The 13,685-nt window shown below is 43.6% G+C and overlaps 1 protein-coding gene across 1 annotated transcript in view; it reads right to left on the bottom strand.

The window, feature by feature from the left end:
* LOC134342133 (NACHT, LRR and PYD domains-containing protein 3-like) overlaps positions 1 to 13,343 on the bottom strand; it is a 67,634-nt gene extending 54,291 nt beyond the window's left edge. The window contains 1 exon segment of the mRNA XM_063040091.1: positions 13,225 to 13,343. The gene's annotated coding sequence lies outside the window, so the exon portion shown is untranslated.
* Positions 13,344 to 13,685: the final 342 nt, after the last annotated feature.

Genomic DNA, 13,685 nt, shown 5'->3' with positions numbered 1-13,685 from the left:
ATGAAAAACAGAAGTTCACAATGAAGACAAAGTTTGAAAGAGAGCTTCCTGAAATATGCCATTGTGGCAATGGGATACAGACTGGACAGATTTTGAATAAGATGATTGATATATATCATTGAGGTGGTGGGATACAGGCTGGAGAGAGGTTGAACAAGATGGTTGATATATATCATTGAGTTTGTAGGATACAGACTGCACAGAGGTTGCTGAAGATTGTTGATGTATATCATTGAGGTGGTGGGATACAGACTGGACAGAAATTGAACAAGATGGTTGATATATATCATTGAGGTGGTGAGATACAGACTGGACAGAGATTGAACAAGATGGTTGATATATATCATTGAGGTTGTGGGATACAGACTGGACAGAGATTGAACAAGATGGTTGATATATATCATTGAGGTTGTAGGATACAGGCTGGACAGAGATTGCTGAACATTGTTGATATATATCATTGAGGTGGTGGGATACAGACTGGACAGAGATTGAACAAGATAGTTGGTATATATCATTGAGGTGGTGGGATACAGACTGGACAGAGATTGAACAAGATGGTTGATATATATCATTGAGGTGGTGAGATACAGACTGGACAGAGATTGAATAAGATGGTTGATATATATTATTGAGGTTGTAGGATACAGGCTGGACAAAGATTGAACAAGATGGTAGACATGTGTCATTGCGGTGATGGGATACAGACTGGAGAGAGATTGAACAATATGGTTGATATATATCATTGAGTTTCTGGGATACAGGCTGGACAGCGGTTGTACATGATGGTTGATATATATCACTGAGGTGATGGGATGCCGGCTGGACAGAGGTTGAACCAAATGGGCAGGGTTCAGCAGATGGAGCCGGATGGGAGAAGGGGATCAAGGGCGATCTCTGATGGTCCTCCAGTAATACACAGATACTGAAATAATAGTACACACCAGTAGATAACAAATTCCAATATAACAAAACCAGAACAAACAATAAGAACTTTGGTATATTTCCATTTCGAATCTACACGCTTTAACAATTCTCCGCAGAAAGTATCCCATCCCGGTACTTAAACCTCTGGTCGCTCCAGCGAAAAAAAAACAATCCTGGAGAAGATGAGTACATCATAGAAACTAACCTCCCCTCCATGGGCTCAGTCTACACTTCCCACTGCCTCAGTAAAGCATCCAACATAATGAAACATCCCCACAACCTGAACATTCTCACTTCTCACCCTCCCATCGGGGCGAAGATTAAATAAAACAGAAACATACCACCAGGCTCAGGGACGGTGTCCATTCTGCTGTTATAAGCGAACTGAATGTTCCCCAGCGTGATGAGTGGACTCCTGACCTCACAGTCTAAATCGATGTGACTTTGCACCACATATCTACCTACACTGCACTTTCTCTGTAACCAGAATGAGTTGTTACACTCTGGTATTGTTTTACCTTAATGTACTGCTGTAACGTATTGATCTGTGTGGATAATACCGAAGATATGATTTTCACTGTACCTCTGTACATGTAAAACAAAATAAAGATTCCCCATTTCAAACGTGTGGAAATATTAGACAGCCTGGGTTGCTCCTCTGGAAATTCTGGAGGGAGTGTACATAATTATGAGAAACCCAGATAAATGAACAAGACTTAATTCTCGCATTAACCGGGCCAGATATCGGGAAACACTGTCAGCATTTCGGCAAGTCGTAGTCATGGAATGAAAATGGAAATAAACTTCCCAGACCCCCGAGGGGACGTGAGAGATCTGGATCTCACTGTCCTGTCTGAACGGGGAAAGATGAAACTACTCATACACGTGGAGCAGTGACCCAAGGGTGCGATTCCTCTGTTTAACGCTCGTGTCTGCAAGAACACAACGGGCCGAATGGCCGCTTCCAATGTGCTGGAAATATGTAAAGCAATTATCGACCCCAGGTATCAATCCAGGTGAAGTTTGGATCCGATACCTGGCCAGGTGATGGAGGTAAAGTTCCCCAGGTACAACTGAACTGATGGGTTCGGTCTCGGCATCACCACCTCATGTCGCTCCTGGGACAAGAATACCAGGGGCTGAGCGGCGGCTCATCTCAGGCGGTTCGGTGTGACGGTCCAATAACACGGACCGACCACGACAGGTTGTGTCCAGGAAGCGGGACGAGGCCGCCAGTTCGAGGAAGTTAAATGGACTCTCTGCCCGACATCAGGTAAAGCCCTCCACGGGATCGGCTTGAGTACTCACCGATGGGAAATTGTTGGTCTCGTTCTCCCCTCGGGACCAACCGACGATCCGCTTCAACAGAGAACGGAAAGTAAACCACTGCCCACCTGGAGACTGTGAGAGCGGCGGCGGGGCCTCGGAAGCTATCGGAAGCGGATCAGCGTTTGAAATGGGAGCAACATACTGGATCACGTGACGCGTGGAGGGTCTCCCTTCTGATCCGGTGACTCTGCTCCTCGCCCCTCACACGCTGCCCGACTTACCTGCCGCATTTTACAAATTATTTCATATTTACACCAGCTACTTTTTAAATTTTTTTCCACGGTAACTTCGCCGTCCCCATCGCTCTCCACATCCCACCCCGTCTCAGAGTTATGGGTTCGATTTACATCCCGGTCTGACACACAATTCAGACCTGAACAGTTGTTGTGCAGGTTTCATTCAAATAACTTCTATGTTTATAAACAGTAATTTCTATTCACATTCCTCCGGCCTCACTGGACAGGAACACTGAAACATCAAGTGAGAAACAGCAGGAGGTGGCCATTCAGCCCCTCTAACCATCAACAAGATGACGGCTGCTCTCCCATCTCAGCCACATGTCCCTGCTCGATCCTAATTTCCTCGATCCCTTCGGTCTCCACACATCTGCCGGCCTCTGTTTTATGTGAAGACGATCAGTGATCGTTATCGTCCTCCAGGGATCAGTCTGGTGAACCTCTGAAACAAATACTCTCTATCCTCTTTGTTAATCCTCTATGGAATTAATTTCCATCTTCTGCAGCCCCGTGTTGCCCCAACCACTCACCTCCCACCCCCGTCACTATTTCTACCTTCCCACCACCCCCTCACCTGGATTCACCTCTCACTCCCCAGCTCTTGCCCCATCCCCACCCCTCACCTCTTTTCTCTGACTATTTCTCGTCCACTCTCAGTCCAGAGGGAGGGTCTCGGCCCGAAACGTTGATAGTCCATTTCCCTCAACAGATGCTGCCCGACACACTGAGTTCCTCCGGCAGTTTGTTCTTTGGTCTACATAACCCACCCTAATATGGGGAGCAGAATTTTTACACCGTATTCCAGATATAATCTCACCAAAGCGTAAATAATTGTTATGGTAATTACCATACTTAAACACGAGAAAGCTTGCAAACGCTGTAAATCCAAAGCAACACGGACACAAAATGCTGGAGGAACTCAGCACAACAGGCAGTATCTATGGAAAAGGGTATACAGTCGACATTTTAGGCCACGAACCCCTTTCACTACTGGAGAGGAGGTGAAGTGATCTGAATAAAACGGTCGGGGAGCTGGAAGGTGATCGGTGAGGTCAAGTGATGGCAGGTCAAGGCTGGAGAATAAAGATTAGGAAAGTTGTCAATAGGAGAAAAGGAAGGAGGGGACCCAGGGGGAAGTAATAGGGTTGTGAGAAAAAATGAAAGTTCAGAGTGAGGAAAGGAGAAGTGGGTGGGGGTAATTTGTTTACTGGAAGGAGAATTCAATATTCATACAATCAGGTTGGAGGATAAACAGATGGAATATAAGGTGTTGCTCCTCCACCCTGAGGGCGGTTTCATTTTGGCACAAGAGGAGGCCATTGATCGAGACGTCGGAATGGGAATCAAAATTAAAATGTTTGGCCGCTGCGAAGTCCCCGTTGTGGCAGGTGACACAGAGATGCTCGACAAAACGGTCTCCCAATTTATGGGGGGGTCTCATCAATGTAAATGAGGGCGCATCAGGAGCACGGGGTACAATAAATGAGCCCAGCAGTTTGCAGGTGAAGTGTTACCTCACCTGGAAGGACTGTTTCATGTCTGAATGGAGGTGAGGGAGAAGGTGTACGGGTAGGTGTAGGACTTGGGCCGCTTGCAGGGATAAGTGGCTGAGAGGGAGATTAGAGAGGAGGGATGAATGAACGAGGGAATTGTGGAGACAGTGATCCCTGTTGAAAGAAGGCGGCGGTGTGCGAGCGAGGAAGGTAGAGATATGTTCAGTTGTAATATCTCTTTGGAGAAGACTGCCAGTTCCGTAATCCTGGAGTCCCATCCCAGGATTATATGCCAAGCACCAACACTCCCAGGACTCCTTCCTATTGATAATATTCAGCAGTATCTCGTCTAATCCCAGCTCTAAAATTAACACTACCCTCCATCCCATAACAAAACTGGAACCTGATGATACTTTAACTGGGCGGGGAACCCGGCCGTGGGTCAGCAGCGGATGGGAGTATATTTTAACTTGTCTTCAGCAGTTAAATTGAACACATATGTTCATTGTCGTATTGCGGAGCGGGTCCTGGGTCAATGCAATTCTCCGCCACATCTCCCATAGTGAAACAATAAGAAAATGTTTTTAATATAAAATTGAAAATAAATCACTGGAAACTCAGTACAGGTTTTTGTCTGTTTGATGCACAAATATTGGCTGACTGCAAGATGTTTGTGGCATCCTGAAGAGATTTGCATAAATGCGATCCCTACATTCATTCGTTATCTCTTTATTCCAATATAAACATCAGACACTCCCTACAGTAAAAGCTCAAGGCATTCTCCCGTTCACACCGGCTCCTGAGTTCACTGTCTCTCCGGTAAGGGGTAGTGACCAGAGAGTGATAAAAATGTTCAACACTCCTTGCAGCTCTGGTGGGTGTTACCCTGGTGATGGGGGAACTGGCTCAGCAGAACTAACTGAAAATAGGAATTAAGGAACAACTCACATGCTCTGAGTTTCATTTTGACTAAGATGAATACTGAGCTCTCAGCTATTTTGTAATGGGGAAGCTAAAATTCCAGTGCATGTTTTAACCCCGTCTCGAGGTGCGCCCAGTAAATCTGTTGGTATTTCCATCCCTACAGAACTTCCAGCAGTGCAGAAGCTGGTCCAAACTCAAATCCACGTTGTTTGATGCGGCCTGTCCGCTCCAAATGTCACTATAGGATATTTACATAAGGACATCACACAATGCTTCATGGTGATAACCATAAAGTTTACTTCTTTGTTCAATTAAGTGGTTAAAATTCCATTGTATTCTTGTGTCGGCAAATAGCTTATATCAATGATCAACCCCAGGCATTGATACAGGTTCAAATTAGATCCGGCTACTGAACAGATTGATGGAAGGGAAGGTCCCCAGATACAATTGAATAGATTGAGATTGGAACCTCAGTTACTAGACTCCCCTACTGTTGAAAACATCTTGTCCCTATCCACTCTATCTAGACCTCAGGATTTCATTGGGGTTCCTGTTCCGAGAGTCACCACCCCTCCATTGAGAACAGTCCCAGAGACACCAAATGTTCCTCATACATAAAACTTTTTATTCCAGAATCACTCTTCTGAACTTTGTAAACAACAACTGTAATGGGCACTTTTCCACGGACACAGACAATTTGGTGCGGAATAATTTATTGAGCCAAATATTTCTCACTGCCCAATTAACTGTCAGAAAAGTTCAGCGTGCTATCTAGACAAGGAACCGAAGGAGATGGAGTAGATGTTCAATGTCTTTTGTTTGCCTGTATTTACTTGGGAGACAGATACAGAGAATATCAAAATCGGGAAAAGTTAGTCTTGTTATGGATTGTATACAGATTACAGAACAGGTGTTTGCTGAATTAGAAAGGTTAAATGCTCAGGGCCTGACAAAGTGTACCTCGGACCCTGTGGGAGGTCAGTGCAGAAACTGCTCGACATTTAACATGCACAGAGCTATGGGTGATATGCCACAGGATGGCAGGATAGCTGGTTTTGCTCATTTGGGCTAGAGAGGCTGGAAAGGTAAGAAGGGATATTATAGGCACGTGATCCTGACATCAGTCTTGGGTATGTCCTTGGAAGGTATTTTAATAAACGGAATTTATAGGATTTCGAAAGACCGGGCCTGATGAGAGATAGTCAGCCTGACAGGTCATGTCTAATCAAATCATTGAAATATTTGAGGAAGTTATCAAGAAGTTTGATGAAGGTAATATGGGTGTCATTGCCTACATTGATATTAACAGGGCGTTTGACAAAGTTCTGTATGGGAGACTGGTCCAAAAGGGAAAGGTCCTTATAATTCAGGATGAAGCGAGTGCAGAAGCCAGAGAGAGATTGCAAATGGTTGTCTCTCCGAACGTAAGCATGAGACTCGCGGGGTGCTGCAGGTATTGATATTAATGAGTTAGAGAACAGATGAAAATGTGGCAAACTGGAGCAGGAAATATGTGGATTATACAGATATGGGGATGTAGTTGACAATGAGAAAGGCTACCAAAGTGCTCTGGACCAACTGAAAAGGTAGGTTACAAACTAGTACAGGAATTTTAATGCTGACAACAGCGGGCTGTTGCAATTTGGCAAGATAAACCAAGGTATGACTGATACAGGGAGTGACAATGTTCTGTGGTGTGAGACAAAACAAGCTGACATGGGAGTACAGATCCACAATTCGCTGAAAATGATACCATGGTTAGCTGTATCAAGAAGCTACAAATGCAAGACACGCTCAAAATATAAGGAACAGAAAATAAACGAAAGGGGAAATAATAGACTTCACATCATGTACTGTAAGTTACATTTTGGCAAAGATTAACACAGCAGTAAATTTGTAAATGTGAAAAAATATTGTAATGGCTGATTTGCCTTGCGCTATGTTTCATTCCATTAACCCGGTGATAACTCTAGCTAACAACAACCGAGTCCTGGATGACTCATTGCGATAAGAGGTGCAAAACGCTACCTCAGAATGAAAGGAACGATTACAGGAAACATTGCTTAAAGTATATATATCATTAGGCTGGCGGTATATGGAATAGGCAGAGTTTGAACTAGATATTTATCATTGAGATGGCAGTATACAGACTGGAGAAAGGTTGTAAAAGATAGTTGATATGTATCATTGAGGTGGTGAGATACAGCCTGGACAGAGGCTGAACAAGATGGTTGATCTATATCATTGAGGTGGTGGGATTAGAAGCTGGACAGAGTTTGATCAAGTTAGGTGATATATAATTACTGAGGCGGCATGATACAGGTTGGACAGAGAATGAACATGCTGGTTGATATATATGGTTAAGGTAGAGGGATACAGGCTGGACAGAGGTTGCACAAGGTGATTGATATATAAACATTGAGGTGCTGTGATACAGGCTGGACAGAGAATGAACATGCTGGTTGATATATATAGTTATATATATATATATATATATATATATACAGGCTGGACATATGTTGATAAGATGGTTGGTATTTATTATTGAAATGACGGGATTCAAGCTGGACGGATTTTGAACAAAATCGGCATGGGGTAAGCTGAAGGAGCCAGGTGTGAGTAAGGATAATTGACAGTAGCAAGTGGTCCTTCAGCAGATAGTAAATTAGCAATGCCTATTATTGCGTGAAAATATTCTAAAATACAGAGATAGAACAAACAATAGGAACTTTAGCATGTGACTTTTTCCTTCACCAAATTTCATCAACTTTCCATAGAGAGTATCCCAACAGGATACCTTACGCGTTCGTACGGTTCCTGCTTTACTCGTAAGCGCAAGGAACTGCAGAGAGCTGTAGACATCTGAGGACATCACGGAAACCAACCTGCCCACCATGGACTGCCTGCACTCTCTGTTGCATCAGTGAAGCAGACGACATAACCACACAATGCCCGACATTCTCATTTTCCACCTTAGGCGAAGATTGAAAAAATGGAAGACACACCATCAGGCTCAAGGTCGGATTCCGTTCTGCTGTTATCAGCAAATTGAATGGTCCCCGACGTTATAAGTTGGACTTTAACCTCACAATTTAACTTGCGGTGACCTTGCACCATATGTCTCCCTGCTCTTTAGTTTCTCTGTAACTATAATGCTTTGTTACACTCTGTTATTGTTTTACTTTATATCACCTCAATGTCCTGTTGGGCTCTATTGACCTGCATGGATGAGATGCTAAACAGGATTTTCATTGCACCTCGGTACATGAGAATAATAAGCATATTTCCCATTTGAACTGTGTGGAGATAATGGACAGGCTGGGACCAAAAATTTAAAAGAAAAAAAAAGAACAACAACAACAACAACAACAACAACTACTGAGGCGCAAAGAGACTTGGCAGTGCTTGTGCAATTTCCTTATAGGTTAATGCACAGCTTTAGTTGACAGTGGAGAAGACAAATGCGATCTTTGCATTCATTTGAAGAGGACTGTAATACAAAAGAAAGGATGTACTGTTGAGAATTTAAGGTTTAAGCCTCTAACATGAGAAAAGATGTGTTAAAAATTGGGAGGGTTAAAACGCGGTTCTGGAAAATGATTCCAGGTTTCATTCCAATGAGCGTGTTCCCGTGATGTACTATTCTATGTTCTATGGTATGTTCTATCTCCATTCGACCATATGATATAGGAGCAGAATTAGGTCATTTGGCCCATCGAGTCTACTCCACAATTTCATCATGTCTGATCTAAGTTTCCTCTCATTCCCAGCCTTTTCACCACATCCTTTCATGGCTTGATCAATCAGGGATCTATCAACCTCTGTCTTAAATATACACAAAGTTCCCCCCCCCCCCCCCACAGCTGCCTGTGGCAAAAATAAACTTCCACAGATTCGACATTCCATGACAAAATAAATTCCTGCTCACACCGTTCTGATAGGACGCCCCTCTATTTTAGGGTAGTGTCATCTGCTCGTAGACTATACTACCATCATCTCCACATAAACTCTCTCAAGGCTTTTCACCATTCGATAGGTTTCAATAAGGTCACCCTTTCCTTCCTTTGAATTCCAGTGAATACTGGCCCAGAGCTATCAAACGCTGTCATATGACAAGCAATTCAATCGTGGAATCATTTTCGTGAACAACCTTTGAACCCTCTACATTTTCAGCACATTCCCATCGAAGTTAAGAGGCCCAAACCTGCTCACAATACTTCAAGTGTGGACTTGGCATTACAAAGTTTCAACATTACTTCCTTTCTTTTATATTCTAATCCTCTTGAGATGAATGCTAACATCGCATTTGCCTTCCTTACCGCAGTCTCAACCTACAAATTAATCATTAGGGAATCCTGCACACGGACCCCCAAGTACCTTTGCATCTTTGTTTTCTTTTGTATTTAGAAAATAACTAACGCTTTCATTTTGTCTACCAAAGTCCATGACCATACACTTCTCAACACTGTATTCTACTTCTTTGCCCAGTTTCCTAATCTGTCTATGTCCTTCTGTAGCTTTTCTAATTCCTCAAAATCACATGCCCTCCACCTATTTTCATACAGTCGGCAAACTGTACAACAAAGCCATCAATTCCATCACCCAATTATTTAACATATAACGTAAAAGAATCGGTCCCAACACGGATCCTTGTGGAATATCACTAGTCACTGGGAGAAATTCAGAAAAGGTTTATTTTATTCCCACGCTTTGCCCCATTCCAATCAATCACTGCTTTAATAATGGCAGAATCTGTCTGGTAATACCATGATCTCGTCGCTTGTTAAGCAACCTTATGTGTGGCAGCGTAACAAAGACTTTCTGAAAGTCCAAATACACAGCATTTACTGATTCTCCTTTGTCTATCATGCGTGTTATTTCTTGAAAGAAATTCATCAGATTTGTCAGGCAAGATTTTCCCTTGAGGAAATCCAGCTGACTACGGCCTATTTAATGACTTGTCTCCAAGTCCCCTGAGACCACATCCTTAATAATCGACACCAATATCTTCCTACCTACTGAGGTCAGACAAACTGGCAGATGGGCTCCCTTCTGTCCAATTCCTTTTTTAAAGAGTGAAGTGACATTTGCAATTTTCCAGTCTTCCGGAACCATTACAAAAGTCAGTAATCCTGGAAAGGACGTTATTAATGTCTCGCCATCTCTTCTGGTACCGATTTTAGAATTCTGGGTTACACGCCATCTAGTCCAGGTGAGATATCTAACTTTAGACCTTTTAGTTTCCCAAGAAACCTCTCTCTAGTTATGGTAACTTCACACACTTCATGTCCCCTGTCACCTGGAACTTCTAATATACTGCCCGTGTCTTCCTTCATGAGGACTGATGCAAAATACTTATTCAGTTAGTCCACCATTCCTTGTCCCCATTTACTACATCAGCAGTAACGTTTTGTAGCGTTCTGATATCCAGTCGTGCCTCTCTTTTACACTTTATGTATCTGAAGGAACGTTTAGAATCCTCTTTAATATTATTGGCTCGTTTACTTTGGTATTCTAACTTTACTTTTTTTTAAACAAATTTTGTTGCCTTCTGTTTGTTTTTACAACCTTACCAACCCTCCAACTTCCCACAAGTTGCTCTGTCTGCTGTCATCAGATCATTTCCAATCAATTCTGGCCAATTCTCCTCTCATACCTCGGTAACTGCCTGTACACCACCTCAATGCTGGTACTTCTGTAATATCGATGCGTCTGTCTTTAGCTTCCCCTTTTTGAATTTCTATTTGACTCACACTAACTCACCGCAGCGGACAGTAAGAGGGACTTTCCAAAAACGGATTGAACACAAAACCCCGGATTTGCTTCTGCAAACGCGGAACTGCCCATGAACTCACAGCCTCTCACTGTGAGGGAGGGAATGGCAACTCATTCTCTTCTTTGCTTCCAAAGGAACCCCAGAACCAAACATCTGAGCACAGAACATTAATACTAACTCATCATCTCATACGCCCGGGCAACTTGACCGACGGGTCCATTATATATGTACTAATCTGCTGCAGTGTCTCAGCTATTCCCAGTTCAAAATACTAACACTCCAATAACAACGCATGACAGAATTGTAACCTGAGGAACCATTGTCTGGACGGGGATCCGCGTTGACCTCCAGGCCGTGGTTCACAAAATAGCCCGGGATACATTTCAGCTTGTCTCCACAGCTAAATTGGGCATATTGTTGATTATTTTATTGTTGAGTGGGATCTGCACCAGGTCATTTAGCTGCCACTTTTCCTGTAGTGGAACAGGAACAATGTATTTTAATATTAAATAGTAAATACAGTCTTGGAAAGAGAGTATAGATTTTTTTTCTTTTGATTCATGAATATTAACTGATGGAAGATGTTTTTGACATTGTAAAACTATTTGCATAACTACAATTCCTACATTCATTAGTCATCTCTTCATTCCAACCCAGACATCATATATTCCAGACAGTAAATGCTCAAATCATCCCCGAGCCCACAGTGGATCTTGAGGCCTCTGTCTTTACACTAGGCAGCTGTGACTACAGAGTGATAAAAATCTTCAACACTCCTTCAAGTTCTGGTGGCCTGTTTCCCTGGTGACTGAGGAAGAGGCCCACCAGATGTAAACGAAAAAGGAAGCAACATTCCCAATCTCACATGCTCTGAGTTTCATTATGACCACAGTGAGTACTGAACACTCAGCCATTTTATAATGGAAAACTAAAATACCAGTTGCTGTTTTAACCCTGTCGAGGTACATCCAGTAAATATGCTGGTAATTCCAACTCTATGGAACTTCAGCAGTGCAGAAGCTGTTCCAAAATGAAGCACTTTTTGAATACGATCAGTCTGCTTCAAACGTCGGTAAGCTGTTATTTACAAAAGGCATTATATTGAGGAGATATTCATGAGGTTTCCGTCTTTGCTTAGTTAAGCGATTAAAACTTCTATCAAATTTCTGTACCTTCGAGTAACGTAAAACTACATTTGACAATACAGTCAAGTTCGGCCCCTGCTACTAGATAGAATGATGGAGGAGAAGGTTTCTAGATACAGCTGAATGGTTTGTAAGGTTTTGCTCTCACTTCCTAGACTCCGCTAGTGATGAAAACATCTTCACCCGTCCACTCTATCGAGAGATCAGTATTGGATAGGTTTCAGTGAGGTTCCTACTCCCAGCGCCCTCATCCCTCCTTTGAGAAAAGGCCCAGAGTCAACAAATGTATCACATACATAAAGCTTTTCATTTCAGAAATCTTTCTTGTAAACTTTGTAAACTACTATTGGGATGAGAACATTTCCACGAATAACAAACTCCAGACTCCCCTCCCTGGACTGTTTCTGCACTTCCCATTGCATCAGTAAAGCCGGCAGCATCAAAGATCCTCATAACGCTCGATATTCTCTCTTCTCAGCCGGGTCGGAGATTTAAAACAACATTGAAATCACATAGCACCAAGCTCCAGGAAACCTTCCAGCCTGCTGTTGTTAGCACATTGAATGTTCCCCAGTGCGATAAGTTGGACACTTAATCTCACAGTCTAACTCGATGTGCACTGCACTCTCTCTGTAACCATAACGCTCTGTTACACTCTGTTATTGTTTTACCTTATATCACCTCGATGTGCTGTTGTATTGATCTGTGTGGATGATATGCAACACCCGTTGAAGGAAGGCTGAACTGACGTTTACAAACTTTTGGGAAGCCCAGATAAATGGAAAAGACTTATTTCTCGCAATAATGGGGTTATAGAACTGGAAACAATGGCTGCGCTTCGGCAAGTGGGAACTGTGGCATGGATTCAACAAAAGAAAACACACAACGATGGCCACCCAAAACGAGAGGCCGTGAGAGATCTGGATCTCACTGCCTTGTCTGAACGGGTGAAAGATGGATCTACTCAGGCAGATGGAACAGTGTCCCGAAGGTGCGATTACCCGCTTTAACCTTCTCTGTCTGCAAGAACACACCAGGTGCAGGGGCCGCTTCCCGCGCCCTGGAATGATGTAAAACAATTGTAGACACTGGCTATCGATCCAGGTGGAATTTGGACCCGATGCTGGACTGGGTGATGGAGGTAAAGTTCCCGGGATAAACCCCAACAGATGAGTGCAGTCTCGGTATCACCACCCCATCACGCTCCTAGGAGCAGGGCAAAAGGGTCTGAGCGGCGGCTCATCTCAGTCAGTCTGTTGTGAAGGTCCCAGAACACAGACCTACCCCGGCAGGTTCTGTCCAGCGAGCGCAGAGAGGCCGCCAGATCGGGGAAGTTAACTGGATTCACTACTCAACATAAGACGTCCACCCTCGGGACCAGGCTCAATACTCACCGATGAGAACTTGCTCTCTTCAGGCGCGGACAGTGAACCCTCCCCCCGATTCCCCACTCTGGGGGGGATGGTACTCTCCCAATCCGGATCCTACAGACGATCCGCCGCCGCCGACCCGCTTCAACACAGAACTGAAGGAAAGTCAGGACAGTAATTTACGTCATCTCAGCTGGGGACGGAGCCTCGGAAACAAGGCAGATCTGCGGGAAAGGGGGCTCACGTGACTTTCACATACATGTACATCTTGAAATTTTGCAAGATTTTGCAATTTTCGCCGCTAGCTGAGATTAGAACAGCAAAAAAATTCATAAGAACATGGAATATAGCACAGATCTTGTAGCTGTGTTTAGATATACAAACATGACAGATCGTGCAGCGGTCGACTAAGCGCGCAACCTTCAGGTGTGTCTGCGTTAACTCTGTTACGGACCCGTAACGGTTTAAATGAACCAACAGCAATA

This window comes from Mobula hypostoma, unplaced genomic scaffold, assembly GCF_963921235.1.
Source record: "Mobula hypostoma unplaced genomic scaffold, sMobHyp1.1 scaffold_64, whole genome shotgun sequence".
Classification (NCBI taxonomy): Eukaryota; Metazoa; Chordata; class Chondrichthyes; order Myliobatiformes; family Myliobatidae; genus Mobula; species Mobula hypostoma.
This window is presented reverse-complemented; position numbering and strand designations above follow the sequence as displayed.